We start from the raw sequence: 13,445 nt of genomic DNA on the forward strand, positions 1-13,445 counted from the left end.
GGGACCTTAGAATGTACGCCCCTTGAGGGTTAGGGACCTTAGATTGTACGCCCCTTGAGGGTTAGGGACCTTAGATTGTACACCCCTTGAGGGTTAGGGACCTTAGATTGTACGCCCCTTGAGGGTGAGGGACCTTAGATTGTACACCCCTTGAGGGTTAGGGACCTTAGATTGTACGCCCCTTGAGGGTGAGGGACCTTAGATTGTACGCCCCTTGAGGGTGAGGGACTGATGTGAATGTACAATATAAATGTAAAGCGCGGCGTAACTGACAGCGCTATATAAGTACCTATAATTAATAAATGTGAGTTAGAAACGGACTGGCTGGCAGCTTTTGACCCAGGGCGCAAGTACAACCCAGAGGCCCATGATGCAGCGACTTGGCCCCTCTCTCGTTCTCTCTCTTCCCTGCTTCCTCCTAACTCCCATCCCAGGCTGAAGCTCTACTCCACGTACTCTGCTTAACAGGCACCTGCTGCACCAACTCCAGATTCCCAAACTGGCTGGCATAAGGGTCCAGGGAGGAGCTGGGGTGGCTCGGCTGGAGCTGGCCAGGGGACGAAAGCCTCCAGCGGGGCACGGTGTACACCACCCATTCCGGAGAGTGGCCTGCGCACTGTCCTTGTCTTCATTCCGCACTCGGTTTACGCCTCCGGACCAGGAAGCCTTTGGGCATGTTTGTGGCAGAAGCAGTGCGGCCTTGGGCATCAGAGCAGCCCCGGGGGCATTTGCCCCCTGGCCCAGTCCTCCCCTAATTGGAATAGAGCGAGGTTGTTGGTGGAGTAGTTGTGAGGGGACAGGGACTAAGGGACACATGGTTACATGGGTCTCCATGAAAAATGCAGTACCTTTGTAGCAGAAGGATCAGAAGAGGAAAAGCTTGAATATGGTGGTAGATGGTATATTAGGTGAGGGAAATATCTATCCCACATTGCTTCTATCGTTTTTTGGGGGTTTTTTTGCAGTGATTGGCAATATCCTGAGCAGTGACCGATCTTGATGGGTGGAGGTGGTGGGGGAAGAAGCAGGGAGTTAAAGGCAGGGAAGTGTTGATGAGGACTAGATGAGACGGTGGTAATGAGAGTGATGGAATAGGTCTGTTTCAATCTTATTATCACTTTATTTCTTCCTCCCAGTACAAAACAATGACTCAAGAAGAAATAAAAGAGTTCTCTGCACAATGTGCCGGTGATCAGATAACGGAAATTATTCTGACGACTGTGATAACTGTCCTGTCATTGGGGACATCCATGGAATACATCAACAGACCAGGAGACCATAGACTAGATCAGTGGTTCTCAACCTTCCTAATGCCGTGACCCTTTAATACAGTTCCTCATGTTGTGGTGACCCCCAACCATAAAATTATTTACCCAGTAATTATAATTCATGAGTGTCGTTTTACCTCCAATACTGCTGCTTTCAACACAGTAGCTGCTTTTAACAGAGTAGCTACCTTCAACACAGCAGCTGCTTTCTACACAGTAGCTGCTCTTTACACATCGGAAATATGTGTTTTCTGATGGTCTTAGGGGACCCCTGTGAAAGGGTCGTTCGACCCCCAAAGGGGTCGCGACCCACAGGTTGAGAACCACTGGACTAGATGATCACACGACAACACTGAGATCTTCTGATACCTTAGGTGACACTTTGTATAGATTATGGGGTGCTGAGGACATATTCTATGGATGTCATTAGTGAAGAAGGACGCTAGTTGGTGGAGCAACCAAATTAAGTGGTTTGCAGTGGGAATATTCTCCATCTGGAATCTGGCGGAACACAATTGCCTCTCTTTTATACAGTATATCCCATTTTGTCTTGTCTGGTGGGAATATATTTTAGGTGAACTCAATAGACTTGTCTTTTTAAAATTATGTATATATTGGCTCTTCTTGTATATGTCTTGTGGTATATACAGTGTATGATCTCTTGTGTATGTTTTTATTTGTACATATGTCTTGAAAGGTTCCCATTTTTAATAGTAGTTAAATTCACATGGTGGTCCATAATTGGGTGGTTGTGACCTGTGTGGGTATAAATGCTGGGGTAAGTTCTTTGCACTCATTAGACCTTGGAGAAGCTACAAAACGTTATCATTACAGAACACATCAAGCTGAATGTGACCAACTACTACTAGACATATAAAGACCTAGATAATTAGGAAATTTCACAGAGAAACCTGTTCTTGGACAATCAACATCTACCTTGACACATTGCATAGTGATTGGATTAGGCTTGGGTGAAGACATACATGTTGGGTTATCTTCCTGACACTGATTATAACTGAAAAAACTTGGAGAAGCTGCAAACTGCTTCAACATTACCAAACAAGTCCAGGTAACTGTGACCAACTACTAGACGTGTGTGATTCATTTCATTTTGATTTGTTTTTTGGACGAAAATTACATTTTCAGAAATTCGGATGTGTACAAATCTTTGAATGGACACAGAAACTAATGACAATGAATCTGAAAAAAAAGTTATAACGAAATTACCAAATCCATTTGTTTTATTTGGATGATGCCACATGAAGTGATAGTAGTTGGGGCCCATGGGGAAATGAATTCAATGTTCGAATTCGTTTGACAATTTGGATTCGGAAAACGAATGGATACAAATTTAATTCCATTTGTTTATTCGGATGCACGTGGGGCCAGCCCAGTCGATTTTGTCCAATCAGCTCATGCCAGTTCTCTTGGTGGGTTGGACTAGTGTCTGAAAATATGGAATCCGTCTGATTCGATAATATATTGAATATATAGCAATCTTCCAGAAAAACTGCAAAATTTTCTAATCCACCAGGACCAACAAATATAATGAAACAAATGCTGAAGATATGAAATGAATTCCGAAAACAAATCAGTTAAAAAAATCGAATGTGATGAAACGGAATTCTTCGATGAACAAATGCATCTGAAATTAAATGAAAATTTAATTTCACAAAATGTCTACCAACTACTACTACAAATAACGGGAGGTTTGACAACTTTCCCAGCTCCCATCCTTTTCATGGACAATCAACATCAACACATTGCATGGTGATTCGATGAAGGTGTTGGTGCTACCTGTGTGGATATAAATGTTGGGTATGTTCCTGATACTCATTAGAACTGAAGAAGTGACCTGGAGAAGCTACGAAATGTCTTCAACAGTCCAGTTGAGTGTGACTAACTACTTCTAGAAACGAAAGGCTGGTTCCACAATTTCAACCCTCCCATTCTGTTCTTAAACAATCAACGTCTACACATTGCATAGTGATTGAATAGAGGCGTTGGTGCTACCTGTGTGTATATAAATGTTGGGGTATGTTCCTAACTCTCATTGAAACTGAACATGTGGCTTGGAAAAACTACCAAACATTTTCAACATTCAATTTCCAGTTGAATGTGATCAACTACTACTAGCTTTACCGTGACCTGAAGGAGGACCTTCACAGACTAACCCTGTTGTTCCTGGAGAACTCCATTCCATAATGATTGAATGTAGGTGTTGGTGCTACCTGTGTGGATCTAAATGTTGGAGCCAGGGGCGGACTGACAACTCATAGGGCCCCCGGGCAATAGGGGATCATGGGGCCCCTGTGTCCTTGCCCACACTCAATGCACACCCAAAAAAGCCTATAAAAGGTACCAGGGGCACTTCATGGGGCCCCCTACTGACCCCGGGCCCTCGGGCAGTGCCCGAGTGCTCGAATGGTCAGTCCGCCCTTTGGTTGGAGTATGCTCCTGATACTCATTAGAACTGAAGAAGTGGGTTGGAGAATCTTCAAAACATTGTCAACATCACAGAACAAGTCCAGTTGAATGTGACCAACTACTACTAGAAACGAAAGGGTAGTGCCACAACTTTTACCCCTACCATCCTGCTCTCCAACAATCATGCACAAGTTGCATGGTGATTGGATAAAGGTGTTAGTGCTATCTGTGTGTATATAAATGTTGGGATGTGCTCCCGATACCCATTACAACTGAAGAAGTGGTTTGGAGACACTACAACCCTTCAGCATCCTTCAACGTTCAAAGTCCATTTGAATGTGACCAACTACTACTAGATTAATCATGACTTGAATACATGAGAACCTTCACAGGCAACCCTTTTATTCCTGGACAATCAACATATTGACTCATTCCATTGTGATTGGATGAAGGTGTTGGTACTGTTAGTGTGGATATAAATGATGGGATATGTCCCTGATACTCATTAGAACTGAAGAAGTGTCTTGGATAAGCTACGAAATGTCTTCAACGTTCAAAGTCTAGTTGAATGTGACCAACTACTAGAAACAAAATGGTAATGCCATAACATTTACCCCTCCCATCCTTGGAAAATCATCATCTTCACATTGCATAGTGATTGGGTGAAGGTGTTGGTACTACCTCATTAGAACTGAAGAAGTACCTCCGCAACATCTCCAAGATATGCACATTCCTCACCCCAGACACCACCAAACAACTCGTACACTCCCTCATCACCTCACGCCTGGACTATTGCAATTCCCTTCTCACTGGCCTACCCAAACGAATGCAATCCGCACTCCAGTTGATCCTAAACTCAGCGGCTAGACTCATCCACCTCACCAACCGCTCCACATCTGCCTCCCCCCTCTGCCAATCCCTTCATTGGCTCCCAATTGCCCAATGCATCATATTCAAACTGCTAACTCTGACCTACAAAGCCATTCACAACGCCACCCCAAACTACATAACCGACCTGATACCCAAATACTACCCTACCCGTGCCCTCCGCTCCTCACAGGACCTCCTGCTCTCTAGCTCCCTGGTCTCCTCCTCCCACGCCTGATTGCAGGACTTCTCAAGGACCCCCATCCTCTGGAACTCCCTACCCCAATCCATCAGACTGTCACCTACCCTCCTCACCTTCAGGCGCACCCTGAAAACACTCCTCTTCAGGGAAGCCTACCCCAACCTCACCTAACCTCACCTAACAACTAACCTCCCACCACTCCATCCCCCACAGCCATTTCCTCCTGTACCACCTTCCCCTCCCTCCTAGATTGTAATCTCGAAAGAGCAGGGCCCTCGAACCCCTCGTGTATTGTATTGTTACTGTCTTGTCTCATGTTCTGTCCCCCTTGCTACTGTACAGCGCTGAGCATACCCTTTGGCCCTATATAAATACTGTATAATAATAATAATACTACCTGTGTGGATATAAATGTTGGGGTATGTTCCCGACACTTATTAGGACTGAACAAGTAGCTTGGAGATGCTGCCAAATGTTCTTGACATTCAAAGCCCAGTTGAATGTGGCCAACTACTAGTAGATTTACCCTGACCTGAATACATGACAACCTTCACAGGCAACCCTGTTGTTCCTGGACAAACTTGACTTATTCCATGATGATTGAATGAAGATGTTGGGACTACCTGTGTGGATATGTTCCTGACACTCATTAGAAGTGAAGAAGTGTCTTGGAAAATCTTCAAAACATCTTCAACATCACAGAAGAAGTCTGGTTGAATGTGACCAACCAATACATATCCGACTGTACAGCATATATTTGTTCTTCTTGTATATGTCTTAGGGTACATGTCCTCTTGTATATACATTTGCCGGTATATACAGTATATATTGCCCCCTGAACAGTATATATTTGGTCTTCTTGTGAACTTCCTCCTGACTTTATTACACAATGATTCTGAACACTCTGGAGGCCCTGTCCCCATATTCTGATGGAAATGTTCAAAGCGGTTTCAGGGTGATTCTGTAATGTGATCTGCCAGAGTTGACAATGGAGTTTTCTCATAGGCTCCGATAGAAGCTGCCCCTTGTGCCGGGAATCTTTTTGCTTGTAAAGTTCTGTAATAAATATAGAGGTTCTCCGGATCGTCTCCCTGACCCGGCTTTGTGTCCCCGGCATAACGGTGACAGCGATCTTTGTCATACACGCAGGTCTCCTAGCAACACATCGCGCTGCTGTACTCAGTCTTTGCTAAATATATAGCGGGGGTGGGGCTGCCAGCCGGTGGATACAGAGGGCACCTTGTAGGGTGAGCGGGCTTTGGAAATAATGAGGGGACACAATGGCTGCAAATGATTAACCTGTAACATGCCAGAGGCCAGGCAACCTCCCCTCCCCCCCGCAGTAAGACATTCAATGTAAATAAAACTCTATCCATTAGTGTTTTGTATATGGAATGATGTATGCTGGATGTACAGGATCTCTGTATAATGTATATGGTATGTACTGCGTATGCTGCATGTATGGGATCTCTGTATATTGTATATGGTATGTACCGCGTATGCTGCATGTATGGGATCTCTATATATTGTATATGGTATGTTCAGCATACACGGGGTATATGGGATACTCGTATATGGTATGTATAGCGTACGCTGGGTGTATGGGATCACTGTATATTGTATATAATATGCCCTGCATATGCTGGGTGTACAGAATCTCTGTATATTTTATATAGTATATATAGTGTACGCTGCACATACATGATCTCTGTACATGGTATGTACGGCGTTCGCTGGGTGTACAAGATCTCTGTATATTGTTTAATGTATGTACGGCGTTCGCTGGGTGTACAAGATCTCTGTATATTGTTTAATGTATGTACGGCGTTCGCTGGGTGTACAAGATCTCTGTATATTGTTTAATGTATGTACGGCGTTCGCTGGGTGTACAAGATCTCTGTATATTGTTTAATGTATGTACGGCGTTCGCTGGGTGTACAAGATCTCTGTATATTGTTTAATGTAAGAACAGAGTTCGCTGGGTGTACAAGATCTCTGTATATTGTTTAATGTAAGAACAGAGTTCGCTGGGTGTACAAGATCTCTGTATATTGTTTAAGGTATATATGGAGTTCGCTGGGTGTACAGGATTTCTGTATATCTTTTAAGGTATGTACGGTGTTTGCTGGGTGTGCAAGATCTCTGTATATTGTATAAGGTATGTACGGTGCTCGCTGGGTGTACAAGATTTCTGCATATTGTTTAAGGTATATACAGCGTTCGCTGGGTGTACAAGATCTCTGTATATTGTTTAAGGTATATACAGTGTTCGCTGGGTGTACAAGATCTCTGTATATTGTTTAAGGTATATACAGTGTTCGCTGGGTGTACAAGATCTCTGTATATTGTTTAAGGTATGTACGGTGTTCGCTGGGTGTACAAGATCTCTGTATATTGTTTAAGGTATATACAGTGTTCGCTGGGTGTACAAGATCTCTGTATATTGTTTAAGGTATATACAGTGTTCGCTGGGTGTACAAGATCTCTGTATATTGTGTAAGGTATATACAGTGTTCGCTGGGTGTACAAGATCTCTGTATATTGTTTAAGGTATATACAGTGTTCGCTGGGTGTACAAGATCTCTGTATATTGTTTAAGGTATGTACGGTGTTCGCTGGGTGTACAAGATCTCTGTATATCGTTTAAGGTATGTACGGCATTCGCTGGGTGTACAAGATCTGTGTATATTATATGTATGATGTACACTGGGTGTAGGGGATCTCTGTATATTGTGAAACGTATGTACTGCGTACGCTGGATTTACAGGTTGTCTGCATATTGTATATGATACGGTTGTAGGGGATTCTGTATATTGTGTATGATATTTTGAGTGTACTCTCGGTGTATAGGATCTCTGTAAATTGTATATGGTATACTGTATACTGCGTATGCTGCATGCACAGGATCTCTGTATATTGTGTAGGATATGTACTGCGTATGCTGGGTTTACAGGATGTCTACGTATTGTATATGATATGTATAGCATACGCTGAGTGTAGGGGATCTCTGTATATTGCATATGGCATAATCAGTGTACCCTGGGTGTCAGAGATCTTTTTATATTATATATGATATGTATGGCGTATGCTGGGTGTAGGGGATCTCTGTATATTGCATATAGTATGTCCACTATGTGCTGGGTGTATGGGATCTCTGTATATTACATGTGGCATGTTCAGTGTATGCTGCGTGTACAGGATTCCTATACATTGTATACGTTCTGTACTGCGTACACTGGGCGTATGGGATCTCTGTATATTGCATGTGGTATGTTCAGTATGTGCTGGGTGTATGGGATTTCTATATATTGTACATGATTTATACTACGTATCCTGGGTGTATGGGATCTCTGTATATTGTATATGATATGTATGGAATATGCTGGGTGGATGGGATCTCTGTATATTGCATATGGTGTGTTCAGTGTATGCTGGGTGTATGGGATCTCTGTATATTGTAGATGGCATGTACTGTGTACACAGGTTGTATGGGATCTCTGTATATAGTAGATATTATGTACTGTGTACGCCGGATGTATGGGATCTCTGTATATTGTACATGTTATGTACTGCGTACGCTGGGTGTATGGGATTTTGTATATTGTAGATGTTATGTACTGTGTATGCCGGGTGTATAGGATCTCTGTTTATTGCATATGGTATGTTCAGTGCACACCGGGTGCATGGGATCTCTGTATATTGCATATGTTATGTACTGTGTACGCCGGCTGTATGGGATCTCTGTAGATTGTAGATGTTATGTACTGTGTACGCCGGCTGTATGGGATCTCTGTAGATTGTAGATGTTATGTACTGTGTATGCCGGATGTATGGGATCTCTGTAGATTGTAGATGTTATGTACTGTGTACGCCGGATGTATGGGATCTCTGTAGATTGTAGATGTTATGTACTGTGTACGCCGGGTGTATGGGATCTCTGTATATTGCATATGTTATGTACTGTGTACGCCGGGTGTATGGGATCTCTGTAGATTGTAGCTGTTATGTACTGTGTACGCCGGGTGTATGGGATCTCTGTAGATTGTAGCTGTTATGTACTGTGTACGCCGGGTGTATGGGATCTCTGTAGATTGTAGCTGTTATGTACTGTGTACGCCGGGTGTATGGGATCTCTGTAGATTGTAGCTGTTATGTACTGTGTACGCCGGGTGTATGGGATCTCTGTAGATTGTAGATGTTATGTACTGTGTACGCCGGTTGTATGGGATCTCTGTAGATTGTAGATGTTATGTACTGTGTACGCCGGGTGATGTACTGTGTACGCCGGGTGTATGGGATCTCTGTAGATTGTAGATGTTATGTACTGTGTACGCCGGATGTATGGGATCTCTGTAGATTGTAGATGTTATGTACTGTGTACGCCGGGTGTATGGGATCTCTGTAGATTGTAGATGTTATGTACTGTGTACGCCGGTTGTATGGGATCTCTGTAGATTGTAGATGTTATGTACTGTGTACGCCGGGTGATGTACTGTGTACGCCGGTTGTATGGGATCTCTGTAGATTGTAGATGTTATGTACTGTGTACGCCGGGTGTACAGGATGTCTGTCATGTCATACTTGTGAACGCAGCTTATTCACTAAGCTATGTGACCGCTCTGAACTTTTTAGTAAATCAGCCCCAGTGCATTCCAATTCAGACAATCTCACCGAGAAGTTCCATCTCATGACAATACGGTAACAATGCGGCACTTCATGTACTTTCAGACCGGTGGGAGACGGTCAGCTGAGCAGAGCGCAAACATCACCTGGCACAGTGAGACTCTGGGTTATGCACTACGGATCGGGTTGGGTAATACAAGCTGCTGTCCAGCGTATACTGTAAATCACGGGTGTCAAACTGGTGGCCCTCCAGCTGTTGCAAAACTACAAGTCCCATCATGCCTCTGCCTTTGGGAGTCATGCTTGTAACTGTCAATCTTGCAATGCCTCATGGGACTTGTAGTTTGCGAACAGCTGGAGGGCCGACAGTTTGACACCCGTGCTGTAAATGATATCTGTATAGCCCACCCCCATTGCTGCACCCTATTTACATATAGCCCCCCACACACCCCCATCTGAACTGTATCCATCATGGCTTCCAGTTAGAGCGGAGTGAGGCTCTGCGGATGGCGTGCGATGGCTGTCCCCGTGGGGTAGTGACAGCCCAGTGACCTGGCTGAGGACACCACTAAACCCCCAGATGGAATTATCCTTTCTCACGGATTACAGCTAATTCTATCTGTAAGTAACTAACAGTCCACGTGTCACCACGCCGACTTCGTTCAAAATCTGGGCACTGCATCTAGTATACATTGAGAGCTGGGGGTGATGTCCTACACACATGATCAACTGCCATTTGTCTCTGCTGGCACTACCTTGTAGTTGATGAGGGGCTACCATTTATTTTAGGCTCATCCGACAATGGGGGCTGAATCTGAATGCTGACGTCCACCCTCTCATCACTTCTACCCGCAATCATTTTTCTGCAACAAATAAAAGTCACTTACCCTGCGTGGGCCGCTCGCTGGAGTCACATGATCTGTAAACCATCCATTCCTGGGGGGGGATACATAATATTAATATGGAAATAATTTAACATGAATCATTAAAGTCCACATAAAATATCCCCTGACAGCAATAAAGAGACGAATAGCCACATGTGCAGTGCGGTAACCCAGAGCGACCAATCATATGACTGCGCTGCACCGATGGCAGATGAGATCTGATTGGCTGTTGCTGTTGACCACTTACATGCGCCAGCCCTGCCTCCATAAAGAACATGAACTAATAGCATTGTATTGTAAATGATGGCAGTGTGAGGACTGATGAGGCAGGGTTGTTGTGCTGCCATTATTACATCACATAAATTGGAAACGGTACGCACAAACGGAAGATCTCCCATTTTGTAGGGAGCATGTAGAAATGTTAATTATGCCCTTAAATATCTTTTGGTTTGGATTTCCTGAAAACTAGCAGTATACTTCCTGTGCCTAGGCACTCCTAATAGTGCACTTCCTGTGCCTAGGTAATCCTAATATCAGCGTACTCCCTGTGCATAGGCAATCCTGATATCAGTGCACTTTCTGTGCCTAGGCAATCCTGATATCAGCCCACTTCCTGTGCCAAGGTAATTCTAATATCAGTGTACTTCCTGTGCCTAGGCACTCCTGATATCAGCGCACTTCCTGTGCCTAGGTAATTCTAATATCAGCGTACTTCCTGTGCCTAGGCACTCCTGATATAAGCACACTTCCTGTGCCTAGGCACTCCTGATATAAGCACACTTCCTGTGCCTAGGCACTCCTGATATCAGCGCACTTCCTGTGCCTAGGTAATTTTAATATCAGCATACTTCCTGTGCCTAGGCACTCCTGATATAAGCACACTTCCTGTGCATAGGCACTCCTGATATCAGCGTACTTCCTGTCCTATGACATTTGGATGTAGTGAGATTGTCTGTGAGCGCTCTGTGGTGCCACCCTGCAAGTTACACGATAGGCCTCATTTGCAACTACATGCAATCCTCATACAATTTGCTGCAGGAGTGAACTCCATGAATAATTAGGACACTCAGCCAGTTGGGGATTTAAGGGCAGGTGGTGGTTTCCCATGTACTTTGGTCATTGTTCTCAGTGTCAGGCAGTCCTGGAGCGTGGTAGAGAATGGTGTTGCCTGTGATATTGGTGGATTGATTTGGCTGTCTTTTATGGTACCCTTCCAGTGTCCCTCCCTGTACGTAGGGCCCGAAATAAAATGAGCCTCTGGGCTGGACATACATAATTTAGGGGGTCACATTTCCAGGCTGGCCTGGGACTCCAGAATGCCTAGAATTGGTGCCGTCTGTATTGGCTTTGTACTGGATCCACCAGGATCAGCTATGGTCAAAAATATGTTTCAAAGTGTTCCCTGAATCATCCTGGTACGTGGTTCCCCAATCTTTAACACCTGATATTTACCAAGGTGAGGTCACCGCGGGCTTATCTGTCTCCCGTTATTGACCTTTCACCTCTGGCCAGTGCTTTTCCTGTCTGGATATATATCTTATCTCTTACAAGGCTGCAATCCTGCAATGTAGACTTCATGCACAACTATGTGCAATCCTCGTACAATTGGCCAAAGGAGCGAACTCCATGACTAAACATGGCACCCAGAGACAGTGGTCAGGTACTGGTTTCCTGCGTAGTTGGCCATTGTTCTTGGCATTAGTCGGTCTGGAGCACTGCTTGCAGTATTGGAGGATTGGTAGAGCTGCCTTATAGGAAAGTTCTCCTGTGTCCCTTCCAGTACTTGGGATCCCAACTGAAAGGAGCTTCTGGGCCAAAACCAAAAATATCCAGGGGAGGGTCACATTTCCTGGCTGGCCTGGGACTCCAGAATGCCTAGAATTGGTGCCGTCTGTATTGGCTTTGTACTGGATCCACCAGGATCAGCTATGGTCAAAAATATGTTTCAAAGTGTTCCCTGAATCATCCTGGTACGTGGTTCCCCAATCTTTAACACCTGATATTTACCAAGGTGAGGTCACCGCGGGCTTATCTGTCTCCCGTTATTGACCTTTCACCTCTGGCCAGTGCTTTTCCTGTCTGGATATATATCTTATCTCTTACAAGGCTGCAATCCTGCAATGTAGACTTCATGCACAACTATGTGCAATCCTCGTACAATTGGCCAAAGGAGCGAACTCCATGACTAAACATGGCACCCAGAGACAGTGGTCAGGTACTGGTTTCCTGCGTAGTTGGCCATTGTTCTTGGCATTAGTCGGTCTGGAGCACTGCTTGCAGTATTGGAGGATTGGTAGAGCTGCCTTATAGGAAAGTTCTCCTGTGTCCCTTCCAGTACTTGGGATCCCAACTGAAAGGAGCTTCTGGGCCAAAACCAAAAATATCCAGGGGGGGTTACATCTCTTGGCTGGTCTGTGACTGCAGAACCCCAGGAATTGGTGCTGCCTGCACTGCCGTAAGGAATTGTGTACTGGCATAAACCCTGTGGATCCGCCAGAATCAGCAAAGATCAGAAAAGTGTTACAATGTATTCCCCAACTCTTTCCACCATATTTTCCCCAGGGGAGGGAATCTGTGTCCTCAGTCTATAAAACCTGCTTTTTACCAAGGTGAGGTCACAGAGGCCTTATTTGTCTCCTGTTATTGACCTTTCAACCCCCCCCTCCCTTGCCGGCCAGTGTTTGTCTTGACTGGCCACCCATCTTATCTCATAAAGTGTTTATTGCTCCAATAAATAAGGAAGTCATGTGATCCTCCTTGAGGTCACCCAAACACGGGAGGAAAACGATTGTCGTATGGTAGGACTGTTCTCAGTGGAGGTGTCGTAAATTGCTGAACGACTATTGACCATTTCATCATCTAATGCACTTAAACAGTAAGATGGCGATGAACAATATCTTTTGTTTACAGACATCTCCATACTGCTCTCCAAAGATCTTTTCTAACGCATGTGGTCAGCCATCTACCCTGTCCAGATCATTGCACTCTGATCTGTTAACGGCACACACACAGTCCAATATTGTATGAAAATGTGAGAATTGGCCGGTATCGCAGATCTGTCAGTAAGCAAGAAAAGCCTCTGGTGGAAACTGCCGGTCTCTGATATATTATTATTATACAGGATTTATGGCGCCAACAGTTTGCTCAGCGCTTTACAATATAACGGGAGACAAT

At 44.5% G+C, this 13,445-nt stretch overlaps 1 protein-coding gene and 1 long non-coding RNA gene across 4 annotated transcripts in view; one reads left to right on the forward strand and one right to left on the reverse strand.

The window, feature by feature from the left end:
• The window catches only part of DAG1 (dystroglycan 1), a 136,381-nt gene that overhangs the window by 110,911 nt on the left and 12,025 nt on the right, over positions 1 to 13,445 (reverse strand). The window contains exon 2 of the mRNA XM_089689754.1: positions 10,275 to 10,323. The gene's annotated coding sequence lies outside the window, so the exon portion shown is untranslated. The remainder of the gene's footprint in view (positions 1 to 10,274; positions 10,324 to 13,445) is intronic.
• LOC149452110 (uncharacterized) overlaps positions 1 to 13,445 on the forward strand; it is an 87,951-nt gene that overhangs the window by 35,718 nt on the left and 38,788 nt on the right. For 2 of the 3 annotated variants that reach the window (XR_016314925.1, XR_016314927.1), the window contains exon 1: positions 5,969 to 6,120. The exons of the other annotated variant lie outside the window; for it this stretch is intronic. This is a non-coding gene — a long non-coding RNA (uncharacterized LOC149452110). Of the gene's footprint in view, positions 1 to 5,968; positions 6,121 to 13,445 lie in introns of those variants that run through there. 3 annotated transcript variants of the gene reach the window in all.

Source organism: Staurois parvus, unplaced genomic scaffold, assembly GCF_062004578.1.
Source record: "Staurois parvus isolate SC_StPar_1 unplaced genomic scaffold, SC_StPar_1.0 ptg000496l, whole genome shotgun sequence".
NCBI lineage: Eukaryota > Metazoa > Chordata > Amphibia > Anura > Ranidae > Staurois > Staurois parvus.